Source organism: Piliocolobus tephrosceles, chromosome 2, assembly GCF_002776525.5.
Source record: "Piliocolobus tephrosceles isolate RC106 chromosome 2, ASM277652v3, whole genome shotgun sequence".
Lineage (NCBI taxonomy): Eukaryota > Metazoa > Chordata > Mammalia > Primates > Cercopithecidae > Piliocolobus > Piliocolobus tephrosceles.
Genome location: NC_045435.1, coordinates 143327413 through 143341779, shown reverse-complemented (window position 1 = coordinate 143341779; position 14367 = coordinate 143327413).

Here is a 14367-nt window from a genome sequence, read left to right as displayed (position 1 = left end):
ACCTCAACAGGTGAAATGTGACATATGAGCACTTTCCTCTTGTGACTTTTAGCCACTAACTTAACCCAAACTCCTTAATTCTCAAAGTTCCCTTTTAAGAAAAAAGAAAAAAAAAAAGCTATTTCTAAATGTGAGTCAGGAAAATAATTCAGCTGAAAGTTGGACCCTGGACCCTAGTAGGTGCTATAAGCCATAACTTATGAAAGAGAGTCACTCATAATTCATGCTGTAATGGGTGACAAGGACTATGGCTTGCTAACATAGCAATGGGTATTAGGAAAACCAGTCCTTGCTATTCCTCCAGCACAAGTTCAATTCTGCCTCAGGGTCTTTGCACACACTGTGCTCTCTACTGTAGCTCTCTTCCCAGATTCTCACATGGCTTCTCCTTCACTTCAGTGAGGTCTCTGATGGTCAGAGAGGCCTTACCTTACCTTTTTATCCAATAGAACAACCTCTTATCATTCTTTAGCCCACTGGTTATCCAAACATCATCCTCCCTCTAGCAGTATGAGCATCACCTGGGAATTTGTTTGAAATGAAAATTCTGATCCCCTACTAAAGAATGCTGAATCAGAAGCCTTGGGGGATGGGGCCTAGAAATCTGGATTTTAACAAATCTTCTGTGTGATTCTGATGCAAGTTGAAGTTTAAGAACCACTACTTTAGCCCTTTACTCTGTTGTACTACACAGTCCTTATTACCAGCTGACATTATATTAACTGTTTGTTTCTTCTCAGATTTATTGTCCAGCTCCGTTGCTGGAATACAAGCTCTGTATTGGAGCTTAATTATGAGAGGGTATGTAGAGTTGCTATATTAAAGACTATATTAAAGGAGAAAGACTTGTTCACTAAAGTATCCCTAACACTCTTCAAAATAGTACCTGGCATAATGGTGGCCCTCAAAAAGGACTTTGAGATGAAATAATGATTTGCCTCTACAGCATTGGCACAGCTCATCAGAAACAGAATATAATGCAGAACACGAATTATCGATGCAGCATCTAAATTTCTATCCAGGTGACAGGAACAGATGACCTAGAAGGCTTTCGGGGCCTTCTTCAGGAATTATGTTTTTCATTTTATCAAATTTTACCAAGTTAGATTTGTTAAAGGTCCTGTAGTTTGCAAATGCTACACTTGGGGCCAGGACCCAAATCTCAAAGTTCTTGTACAGACCATTTACCATTACATTCAGAGTAAAGTTTCAGCAATTACTATAATGTTAATAGCATGGTGCCAAGAAGTCATAAAAGTTTGGGAAAGATGGGGCTTTAACATATTTTCAGCAGTTTTGTGTGTGTGTGTGTGTGTGTGTGTTTATTTACTTTGTGGATTCTTATTATCTTTAATCTGCTAATTTGTTTTGCAATCTCTAAGTTGAAAATGCTTTACAATGCAGTAATTCCCAAATTTTGGATCAGAAAGTCCCTCTTTATACCTTGAACAACCTTGGGAAACTAGTGAGTTCCACAAACACTACTGAATTCACACAACTTATAGACATTTGACTTGCCTCCTTGAGAAAACAGACAGTAATATGCTACCTGTGACTGTTATCAGTTAGCTTTTACTGCATAACAAAACCACTCCAAAAATTAGTAGCTTAAAATGGAAATCACTTGTTTTTCATGAATCTGTAAGTTAGCTCGACAGTTCATTAATTTGAGGTTGGAAAATCTATGGTCATCTCACTGACATGTCTGGTGGTTGGCAGACCCGTCAGCCTTGGGGGCCCTCAGCTGGAATAGATCAGCTTTTTTCCTCATCATCTTTTATCTTCCAGCAGAGTAGTCAGGGATTCTTACACAGTGGCCTCAGGGCCCAAATATCAGCAAGAGCGTGAACTCTAAAGAAAATGTACTATTCAAGTCTCTGCTTATGTCACATTTACTAAAGTTCCATTGGCTGAAGCAAGTCACATGTAGAATGTCCAGCTTCAAGAGAAGGAAAAATGAGCTCCACTTCTTCAGGGAAAGATCTGCAACGTCATGTTGCTAGGATATGTTTAGAGGCAGAAGCCAAACATTTGGCTTGAGAAGTTTAAATGAGAGCAACCATAGGCCCCTTTTATTCCTCTCTTGGAATTGAGTAACATCTTCAAAGGGGTTCTCGACTGTTGCTGGTTCTTTGCTCAGCTTAAGGGATTCATCACTATACCAGGAATTTTTCTGTCTCAAGATTAGCCATAGTGCTTCAGAGATTGGTACAAAAAGCTAAGAGCAAAGGCCTCTGTGTATGTGGAGTTGTGAACTGGTCTTGGAAAAACAATGTCACATACTGACAGGTTGGGGCTTACCTTCATTTTATGTCACAAACATAGGAAAAAATAGACTGCGGCCAAATTATACAATGTATATGTGCATAGAACAATTGTACAGGGTGTAGTCACCTTATCACAGAAAAGGGAAGGACACGTGCTTTGATAATCTCAGTACAGTTGACAGTCAATACAGCTTGAGTGGGTAGCTTTTATCTCACCCATGCAACGTTTATTGAGGGCAAAGTGTCAGAGGCCAGGGTCTGAAAATGTCATGGTAGAGAAAGCAAAATTATCTCTTCCGTTGTGGGCCTTTGAGTCAAATGAGATAGAAATACATCTAAACGTATATCAAGACAGCCTGGGCGACAGACTGAGAATCTGTCTCAAAAAAAAAGTATATCAAGAGAGATATAAAGATACATATGTACATATATTTATATATATATATATATATATAAATGGAGGAACAAAATGTGCTAGATAAGAGAAGGCAATGGATGAAGGTATTTAATTTACACGAAATAGTCATGGAAGGCCTCTCTGAGAAAGTAACATTTCAGTTAGGAGTCAAGGTATGAGCAGAATATATTATTATATATGTGATATATATATTAACAACATATCATTTATATATTGTCTATATATGTGATATATACTGACTACTATATAATTATTTTGTGTATATATACATTACATATAATGTGTATATATATACAAACATGTATACATAGACATTACACCTACACACATATATAAATACACACACAAACACACACACATACACACATATATAAATGAAATAGAAACTGGAAGTAAATCAGAAAGGACAGACTAAAGCAACAGGTAACACATAATTAAATGATGAGAGAATACACCAGAATGTGGCCTGAAAAAGAAGAGAACTAACATTCAAATCATTGTGAAAAATATAAAACCCTTTATCCTGAAGCCCCATCAATGTTTCCCCATTTTTCCTCTTTTATCATATTGCTGGATTTGAGTGAAACATAGTTTAGAAGAACATCTGCTTTCAACTATCATCCTGTTCTACAGGCTGTGATCTCTAAGCAGAATAAAAAGCAGAAGGATTGCATAGACTCTGTCAAGTTAAAGATCACATTTAACCATTAGTTGATGCACTATTGGAAAAGGGGAGAACACATTTCATGGTGTTTGATGATGCCACATTCAGATTTTACAGTATATTAAAGTTAGGAATAACAAATACCACAATGTTTAGAATGAACACGTGGTCATGATTCACTGTGATGTAATAGTCCATGCATGTGTACTTCCTAATGACATGTGGAACACAAAGGAACAAAATGTTTCCTCTCCTTGTATCCTAGGTTGAGTTCCTCCTTTAGGGTTTCTCTATTTCCACCTTTGAAAAGGATCTTGATCCAGTGTGTAAAGTTCAGACTGCCTCACTCCTTTTCATTTGTATTTGTATTGAAAACAGAGTTGTAGGTCCAGGTTTCTCAGTCTTAGCACTATTGACATTCTGGGCTGCGTAATTCCTTATTGTGAGTGCTGTGTTTTGCACTGCAGGAAGTTGAGCAGCACCCCTGATCTCAACCCACTAGATACCAGTAGAACACACTTCCCCTGACCCCCTCAGGTTGAGGCAACTAAAAATGTCTCCACAAATGTCCCCAGGGGACAGAATCATCCCCAAATGAGAACTTCCTCTTCTACCTTCCGTTGTCAGAAAATTTGAATTTTGCTGCTGCTGCTTAAATAATTTTCTAGATTAAGAATCTGATGTCTGGAATGTTTTAGCACCTTACAGAGAATAGAGAAAAACATGGAGCTTATTAATAACATATATTACTTAATATATTTCTATCCTAAAACAATTCAAATCAGAACCTTAATGTTTTCCTCAAAATAGAAGAAAAGAAAACAATTCTGAAGTATGACATTTCAAGTAATATATTTGTCACAAAATGCCCAATAGACAGAAATAAATGTACCAAAAATAAGGTTATTTTTACAAATATTGCTGCAAAGAAAAACAAAGTGCATTTACTAATTATGAATCATCTACAATTCTTATGTTAGCAGTTAGTCCCCAGAAATGTAGCAAAGGAAACTGATAATCTAGGAAATGCACAGTACCCCCAGAATACATCTGAATATTTTATAGTATCACCTTGCTCCCTTATATGGAAATCTCTGAATACAGAGCCAGTGTATTTAAATTTGTAACTCTACAATTCTTCCTCCCTCACCCACATGATACTCTATTACTCAGTGGAAACATTGCAACATAAAACAATTCATCTTTTCAGAATACATCAGCACTTAAAATAGTGTGATCAGATTGAAAGGACTGTAAAAAGGTTCATTTTCTCAGGTTAGGGATGAGACCAAGTAATGCATACTTACTACTACTGCCAACATCATAAAATCATGAGAGCAAAAAGGACCTAGTTTACCTACTGGAGGTTAGCTACACAATGATGATAAATTAGCAGGGAGTTTTTAATGTGCCTACATGACCCGTGAGTAGTTAGCAAAATGTTTACCTCCGAAATAAAAGCCCAAGTCAGTGGAACATTTACAGGTCATTAGAAAAGATAAATGAAAAACCTGTCTGACCCTAACCTAGACTTGACTACACACACTCATTGCCTATGGGAAATAAGTGCAAATCAGACCACCTATCAAATAAAACTCATGTATGGTTAAGAGGGTCTTCACTAATATGTTGCCATTCAGGGAAAGAAGATGTGGAATAATGAAGTAAAGTGAGATTTATTTTAGTTTCCTCCAAATTCCTTCCTATTTAAAACATTTTCCCATCTGTCATTAAGAGTTATCACCTTGGCAATAGCAAATGAGAAAGCAAGACTTACAGGGTATGTGTACATACATGAATACAAGGCAGTTGGCTTAACATTGTGCTTGCAACCATATTTAATTGAACAATGAATATATTTGAGTAGAATATTCAGCATTATGTATTTCACCTTCTATTCATTTGTAGCAACCTTTTGGTAAGTCATCATTCAATAAAACAAATACAATTTTCTCTGAAATGTGAATGATAATTGAATAGATAGTTGAGTCTCTTATACCAGTATATGAAAGCTCAAGAGGCCAAAGATTGAATCGTTTCATTCCTTTGGAACATAAATGTAAGAAAAAACACTCTCTGGGACTCTAGAGCCAAACTCCAAACAAATGGTCCCTTATGTTCTCCATTGGTCTGCTTACTCTTGTTTCATTTATATTTCTTGTCAAGTTTAGTTATCTGGTTTCATGGACGCTTGTAGAGCTGAAACAGCAATCTAAGAGCAGGTCGAAAGAAGACATATGAGAAAGGATAAAATTTGGTTGAGCAGCAAGAGATGTGTTCTTGAAAATTAAGGTTAATTCGCTCTTATCCTGGCAGCAAAGACCAGAAGTTCTAAGGTAGTCACATACCTATTTTGGCTATTACACTACAGTATCATAACAGGTAATCAAGTGATCATAACTATCAAGAGAATCAGAGTTCTGGATTGTTTGGGCCCTCAAAGTCTACTCTGGCTCTTCTTCATGCTTCATTCTTTCTTTATTATCTGTCAAGTGGTCTTCTTATCTATGTTTTCATGCCCCTGAAGAATGGGAATGGGTTATGTTCTGGCTCATCCAAATAACTGAGAAAGAATTAGACAAAGCCAAGGACAGAACCCTCTGGCACTCTACAAGCAATATCTACCCAGAATGGCACCCATCCATTAATCAACTCAACATATTTTGGTATTGCCTGATAAGCCTGGCTAGTCCAATATCTATGCCTATACCATTTCTCCAATTTACCAATCTAGTAGTCATAACAATAAAAGAAATAGTTAGCTTTACCTACTTATTCTCAGAGAACTCGTGCTGACTTGTAAGTTTCACTACTATCTCTTCTCGGGATCTATGACTGTCTCTTCAGGAACACGGCCCGGAAATATTGTTCAGGTTAATAAGTTCATAAGTCAAAAGGCCATGCTTCTTTATCCCTTCTGAAATCAAGAGGAATTATTTGATAACTTCAATCAAAAGAAAAGCTAAGTGGTATTTAAGAGCCCCTTGTTCACATAGATAAGAATAAAAATGATATATTTTAGGAAAGTTTTCATCAAAAAGGGATTAAAATGAAAGTGTCGCATCTGAGGTAACCTTCACTTGGGTGGAAAATTTACTTACCAAAGATTCATCATCACTTAATAATCATGCCAGTTATAGGAAGTAATTCTGTAGATTGTTGGGTCTCAAAATGTGGTCCCCAGACCAGCAGCGTGGTATCACCTGAGAGTCTGTTAAAAATGCAGACGCTTAGACCCCACCGAAGAACTGCTTGCAGAATCAGTATCTCTGAGGATGAGGCCCAGCAATCTGTGGGGCACACTAGAGTTTCAGAACCACTGTCATCGAAACTAAAATAGAATTAAGATTATAATGGTTAGCCTTCGAGCATTCCTAATATAAGGCTAATGGTAATGACGATGATAATTTTTTTTTTTTTTTTGAGACGGAGTCTTGCTGTGTTGCCCAGGCTGGAATGCAGTGGCCGGATCTCAGCTCACTGCAAGCTCCGCCTCCCGGGTTTACGCCATTCTCCTGCCTCAGCCTCCCCAGTAGCTGGGACTACGGGTGGCTGCCACCTCGCCCGGCTAGTTTTTTGTATTTTTTTTAGTAGAGACGGGGTTTCACCATGTTAGCCAGGATGGTCTCGATCTCCTGACCTCGTGATCCGCCCGCCTCGGCCTCCCAAAGTGCTGGGATTACAGGCTTGAGCCACCGCGCCCGGCCGACGATGATAATTTTAATAGACAACATTTTCTGGCCACTTACCTGTGCATGTAAGCCTTGTGCTAAGTACTTTAGGCCCTATATCAATTAATTGTCAGTAGAGTCCAACAAAGTACTGCTATTCCCATTTTACAGATGAGATAATGAAATTGACAAAAATTAAGAAATTTGCCCAAGGTCAGCCATTACATTGCAGAGTTGAGATAACCATCCAGGTGTAGCTGATTACATACACACACCCCCTCCACCCCTCACACACACACCCTCATTCTTCACTATGATGCCATGCTGCCTTCCAGAATCAAGAAAAAAAAAGCCTTCCCAACTTAAAATGCCTCTGTCCTGAGGACCTCATCAGGAAACATCCCCCTTTGTCCACCTTCTCAGCAGCCAATTATCTGACCCTTCAGATGAATCCTGACCTTCTCTTCCAATCTCTTGGAGCTCTAGAGACAAAATTCCCATGTTAATATGAGGTTAATTTTTCTCAAAAGTGAACCTGAATTTTTCATTCTTTCTTTATATACAAAAATGGGCCAGTGTCTTAATTATAAACTGGATTGAAGCTGAAAAAGACACTCACTGGATACCATCTGGATCTTTACTACTCAAAGTGTAGTACCCAGACCATCAGTACCAATCTCATTCTGGAACATGTTAGCAGTGCAGAATCTCAGGTCCCACCCCCGACCTGCTGAATTAGAATTTTCATTTTAACAAGATCCTCAGGTGATTGCACACACATTGACACTCGAGAAGCATTGGCTTATCTAGACATATCCTGAGGAAGATGAGATCCCAGGAAATTGAATGATCCATTCAGGGTCACCAATCTAGTTAAGTTGGAACTTACCCTCCCACTGAATATGTTTTTTTCTATATCCCTGCAGCTTTCAACAACGTTCCATAAAAATGTTACTGCTGCTGCTGTTGGCTAATGTTGTTGAGCACTTCCTATGTTCTGGACATTGTGCTAATCACTTTATATAGATTATCTCATTTACTCTGTTACCACATTCTATGAATTCAGTACAGTTCTATTATTATCTCTTTTTTTTCTGATAAGGAAACCAAGGCCCAGACAGATTTAAATACTTGCTGTAAGTCATGCAACTTACAAGTGGTAAATCAGGGTTTAGAACCCATGTAATTTGACTTTGAAATCAGCCTGTACATACTGGCCTGCATGTGTATCTTTAATTTTTCTCACCACTTTCAAAACTCCTATCATACATCTCGATCAATCAATCAATCATATATCTAATTGTTTCGACAGCAAAAAGTTTATAAGATGGAGCCAGGCCAGGCGCAGTGGCTCACGCCTGTAATCCCAGTACTTTGGGAGGCTGAGGTGGGCAGATCACCTGAGGTCAGGAGTTTGAGACCAGCCTGGCCAACATGGTGAAACCCCATCTCTACCAAAAAGTACAAAAATTAGCTGGGTCGCGCATGCCTGTAGTCCCAGCTACTCAGGAGGCTGAGGTGGGAGAATCACTTGAACCCAGGAGATGGAGGTTGCAGGGAGCCCAGATCATGTCTCTGCACTCCAGCCTGGGCAACACACCCTGTCTAGAGAAAAAAAAAAGGTGGAGTCATACTTTTATTTATTTTTTTGTTTATTTTCCTTTTATCAATCTCAGTAATGGCAGTTATTTTCTATAACTGCTTAGAAAAGAAAGCAAAAGATCCCTTACCTTCCATCCCATCATCTCATCCCTTATAGCTCAGTTGTCCTACCCTTCAGCCATCCTTCCCAACCCCTCTCTTGTCACCTCAGGAGCCCTGGTTTAGCAATCATTGTGACTTTGAGGTTGTGAAGTCCTTGCCTACTGAGTTGAAAAGACAAGAGAGTTGTTGATTCCCTACTTCAGGAGTGCTCAAAAGTTAGAGGGAAAAAACATAGTTAGGAACAGTTATGACAGAGCCATATCTTAGATTAATGAATTGCTTTTGTGTGCTTTCTTGAAAACTTAACATGTAAGAGGTTATTTCCAGTAGCAACTTTTGCATACCAATCAACTTAACATCTGAAATGCAACCCACGAGTAAATTAGAAGGAGTCTATGTTATGTTCCAAAATGATTATAAAAATTCCATTTCTCTACAGCACCTTTAAAAAGTGTTGAATGTTCTAGAGTAAAATGATTTTCCTTATAAGATGCTGGTACATCCCTCTCACACTGTAGACACACACATTCAATAAGTAAAAATAATATGAGAAAAGCCTAGATCTATAAAAAAAAAAACCTGAATTAGAATATGACTTTAAAATTTGAATTTGAGTTAACTATTAAGCATCATGAAAACAGTTTTCCATTTGCACAAAAGCCAATTTCTACATAACTTTTCAGAGTCTGGCTAGTATATGTAACAAGATGAACTACAGATACTTTTGCTAGGGTCACTGTGGATCTAGACAATAAACAAATACTTTAAAAATCTTTGCTATGTGAATCATAAATAATATGACTGCACAGATTTGTAACATTCCCAAAGAAAAGTATTGGAGAATTTTATTCATATCTAGAAACAAACTCAGTACATTTATTGGTGTTCTCCATAAAGCGTGCGCGCACACACACACACACACTCATGCACACAAATAGACACATGGTGCTTGATTCGAAATATCTTCTTTTAGGCTTCAGTATCCTCAAAGTAAAGGCCTTTCCTTATTTATGTTTTAATTTATTTTACTATGGCTACTTGTTTTCTTGTCTTACTAAATGTTTGCTGAACTGAATAACACACCTTAACTACATATATCTGGAATTTCTGTTGTGAACTTTATTTAATGGCAAATGGAAACGATTTGTGGGTTTTGTGGGGCTATCATTTTCAATCTCCTGATTTTTGTGATTTTGAGGGGCTGGCCATAATGCTATAGAGTTCTCTGATTTTATTTCTTTGGTACAAAAAAAGCAAAATGAATGAATTGTGATTGAGCCATGGAACCCAGTTGCTTGCATATGTAATAGGGATTCTAAATTACCACATAAACACAGCTGCAGTTTTTCAGTCCGAAGGCCTCGAGAAGCATGCCGACTGGGGAGTGGGGGTATTTGGAGCTCTAAATTTAAGTGCATTATTATGAGCTGTGATAGACAATCATCCCTTCTTATTTAAATCTCTGGGCAACTATAAAACTAGACTGAGTCAAGTTTCTTATCTATGCCCAAATATGAGCAAGCAAGCTTAGCTCATATCTTAAAAGTTGACAGTTGTACTTTATGGTATGTCATCAGCTGCTACATTTATGAAGCTACCAGAAGGTTAATAGTTTAGGAACAGTTTATACTTTAATTATCTCATAAAGGATATTTCAAGTCATCCAAATTGATATAAATCATGCTTTCTTGTAGGGCAATAACTTCACACAGGAAAACAGATGTTTATTTACATATACAGACACATATATACACATTAAAACCTTTGTGCATGAATTTTAGCTTGAAAACAATAAGGAAAGGTAAATTTTAAAATACATTTTCTTGCTAGTTTTCGAATCACTCATATTGAAGGAGAAAATACCTCTACATAAACTTGTTCACTAAATTTGTTATTTAAATTAATTTAACAAGAAATATGTTTGATTATTTAAGCAGTGCTTTCGTAAAGTTTATATATTCAATGCCTTCTTTTAATATGCTTAATAATATTTAAGATATTTTGAACAAAATTAATTAATCATTTATGGAAAATAGAATCCTATGGCTATAATCCCTTAAAGTATTCAATTTCAGCAAATCAAATCAGGAAAGTTTTGCATACAAAATGAAATGAGAACTATCACCATGCCTTAATACTAATTAAATGAATTCAATAAAAAATTGGAATCAGAGTCAATATTATAATGTAGCCATTTTGTGTGTGTGTAAGGCTAGCTAGATTTAAGAAGAGTCTAGTGACAAAAGTCAGGATTGGACAAACTGAATTATAAATTATCTACTTTATGGTCTAATCCTAGCAAATTATAAATCCAAGTTCTTTTCCTGTGGGTAACCAGTATTGTTATGGGTTATCTTCTTTCTCCAGCACTTCGGGGAAATTCAGTCTAAATCTGGAGTTAACTCAAACAACACTGACAATAAACATTATCGCACCAAACAGACAAACAAAACCAAAACAAGTGATCTGTCCTTTACTCCAACCGTTTCAAATCGGGTAGATTTAGGGAGAAGGGAATAATAAGTTGAATAATTCCTTATTTTTCTGTTTACCATTAAAAATGTTTGTAATCGAGAATTATTTGTTTTTTATTGAAGAAGTGTTTTTTATGTTTTCTTAAAAGAAGTGATACTTCTTTCTAACATTTTTCAGACCACGTGGTTAATTCAAATAACCACAAAAGTTTACATTTTTCCATTATATTAATATTTGATTTTTCATAAAACAAAGGCATCAGATACACAAAGAGTCAGCAAAAGCATCACTTTCTACTGATTCCAGTTAAGCCAACTTTAGCAAAAAGAATCATTGCAGGAAAATTGGTCTTCAGCAAAATGTATTCATTTATAACAAATCAAATACAATCAGCACTTTTGAAAAATGAACAGTTATACAATCCCTCATGGATGTGTAGAGAGATTCATAATGGAAAGAAATTACAGAAGTCACCTAGCAGGAACTCTTGTTTGACAGTTGAAGAAAACTGAGATACACAAGATGGAAACCATTGACCTCAGACTGCTGTAAGTCCTCAAAAATGGAACACCTGTGTCTAATTTTGTATTTGTGAAAACTATGTTGTCCCTCATTATATTTTTCCTCTTATTTCTTGGTAGTAAAACTTCTAGCTGGACATATGGCTCCCGAGAATGAAGACTGTGCTCCCTAGCATCCCTTCAGCATCTTTGGGGCTACTGGATAAATTCTGAGCAATGGACATACACAAAAGTGTTGTGTGGTTGCATCTGGGAAGTTCCTTTATGCTTTGTCCCTTATTTTTCACCCTCTTCTTCCTGATGGCTGGACATTTGTACAATGGCCAGACCTGGAGAAACCATCTTGGGGGCCCTTGGGAATGGAGGTCCAGCCTGGGGGAGCAAAAAAGTCAGAGGTTCCTAAATTTCATGAAGTAGGATGCTGGAACTTGGGCTTATAGACTTTTAAATGAGAGAAGATAAAAACAGAAAGGCCTATTTCATTTAAGAAATGAATAGTTTTTATTTTTCTCTTCTAGTCAAACCTAATCCCAATTCCTATTTGGCTGTGACATCAGATCCTTGTGCAGTGACTGACACATAGCGGGTGTTCAATAGATGTTTGAAGCAATCTGGGAGGTATTCCTGATACCTTCTCCTTCCCCATATCCAACTCAGCATTCACTTCTATCAGTTTTACCTTCTGACACCTCTCAAATCTGTACTTGTCTTAATCCCCCTCCACTCATGTGAGCTGTAGCTTGCCTAGACCTTGTCTTGCCTAGGCTACTCAAAAGCCTTCTGAATGGTCTCATCATATCATACCCTTTTCCGGTAAAAAACTTGTTTTTTCTTTTTTTTAGAAGCCAAATCCTTGACATAGGCTATAGGTCTTATTTCACATCACTTTTAGTCTTGCCATCTGAGCTGCCCATTTCCTTCCCACCTCTTCTGAATTCACTTCTAGGAATCCTCAGGACTCCCCTTAGCACTTCCCCGGAAAGACTTCCTCTGCAGAAAATCTCTCATTATCTTTTTATGGAACCACACATTTCTGTATGTGACATAGCCTGTCTCTCTGAGTAAAATGTAAGCCCCCAAGAGGTAGCCACTGTGGATGTTTTACATACTTTTATATCCTCAGTGTCTAGTATGGTGCCTGGTACATATTAGATGCTTAATATAATTTGCTGAATGAATAAATGGTGTTGCAAATGCCATTGTTGGGATATGGCAAATCAGTGGGCTAGCAGTTACTGGGATTTAAAAGACAGAAAGAGAGGAGGAAAGAGAGAAGGGGAGAGAGGGAAAGGGAGAGACAGAGAGAGAGAGAGAGAGCGGGGGGGATCTTTTATGTTTACCTTATAAAATAGCCATTTAGCTCACTAGCTTAGTCAAATTCTAAATAATCTTAACTCCTAAGATTGGATGGACTAAAGTTTGAAGCCTACTGTCCCCATCACTGTCCTGAGCCTGACATCTAATAATTAGATCACCAGTCATCAAAGTGATTCCAAGACCCCTGGTGGTCCTCAAGACCATTTCTCGGGGGTCCTTGAGATCCTGCCTTTCCAAGCTGGATATGGTCATATTTTCTTCACATACTTCAACTCAAACAACATACTGCAGCAGACTGAATGCAGAAGCAGTTATGGGACTCCAGCTATACTATTAAACTAAATGCTATGGTTTGAGTGCTCACTGGAAAAATCATGTTGGAATTTCATTGGATAAATTAATTGGGACACGGGACCTTTAGGTGGTAGATTAATACCCTTATTGCAGGAGTTGGGTATTTATCTAAGGAGTGGGCTCCTGATAAAATGATGAAGTATGGTTTCTGTTTTTCTCTCTGCCTCACATGCTTCCTTGTCCTTCTGTCATGTTATGATGTAGCAAGAAGGTCCTACAGATACAGCCCCTTGATCTTGGACTTCCCAGCCTCTAGAACTATGAGCCAAATAAATTTATTTTCTTTTAAAATTACCCGGTCTGTGATGTTCTGTTATATTAGCAAGAAACGACATTTAAACATTTTGCAAAAATGTAAAATAATGCCTTTTGTTCACTAAATAGTTTCTTGTTTTGGAAAATATATTTGTTTTTAAGAAAACATGTTCTTTACATTTTAATACATAAGGATTTATCATTGTTAATTTTAAATGATTAGTAAAAATATTTTAAACATTACTCATTTTCCATTCTAATACTATTGATGCTATTTATAATACCCTATTTATTGATGCTATTTATATATCCTATTTATAATCCTCAGAACCAAAGCTCTTTGGAGTCCTCAATACTTTTTGAGAGTACGAAAGAGTCTTGAGACCGAAGCATTTGTGAACTGCTGCACTGAAAAAATCATTTCTTTGGTTTACGACTTAGTCTCCTTAATCTCTCAAACTACAAGTAAGTAGGAATGCAGCAGTAGAAAGAACCTAGATTTTTGGCATTGGTCAATGTGGCTTGGAAAGTTGGTGTAGCCTTTAACTGGTTGTGTGACCTTGGGGAAGTCAGGTAACTTCTGAGAGTCTCATTTTTCTCTTCTTAGGATAAAAACACCTCTGTAGGTTATTGTGAAAATAAAAGAAAAACATGAGAAAGCACTCAGCATAATGTTGGCACATAATAGGTATGTGTTTGGCACACAGAAGTATTAAATTTT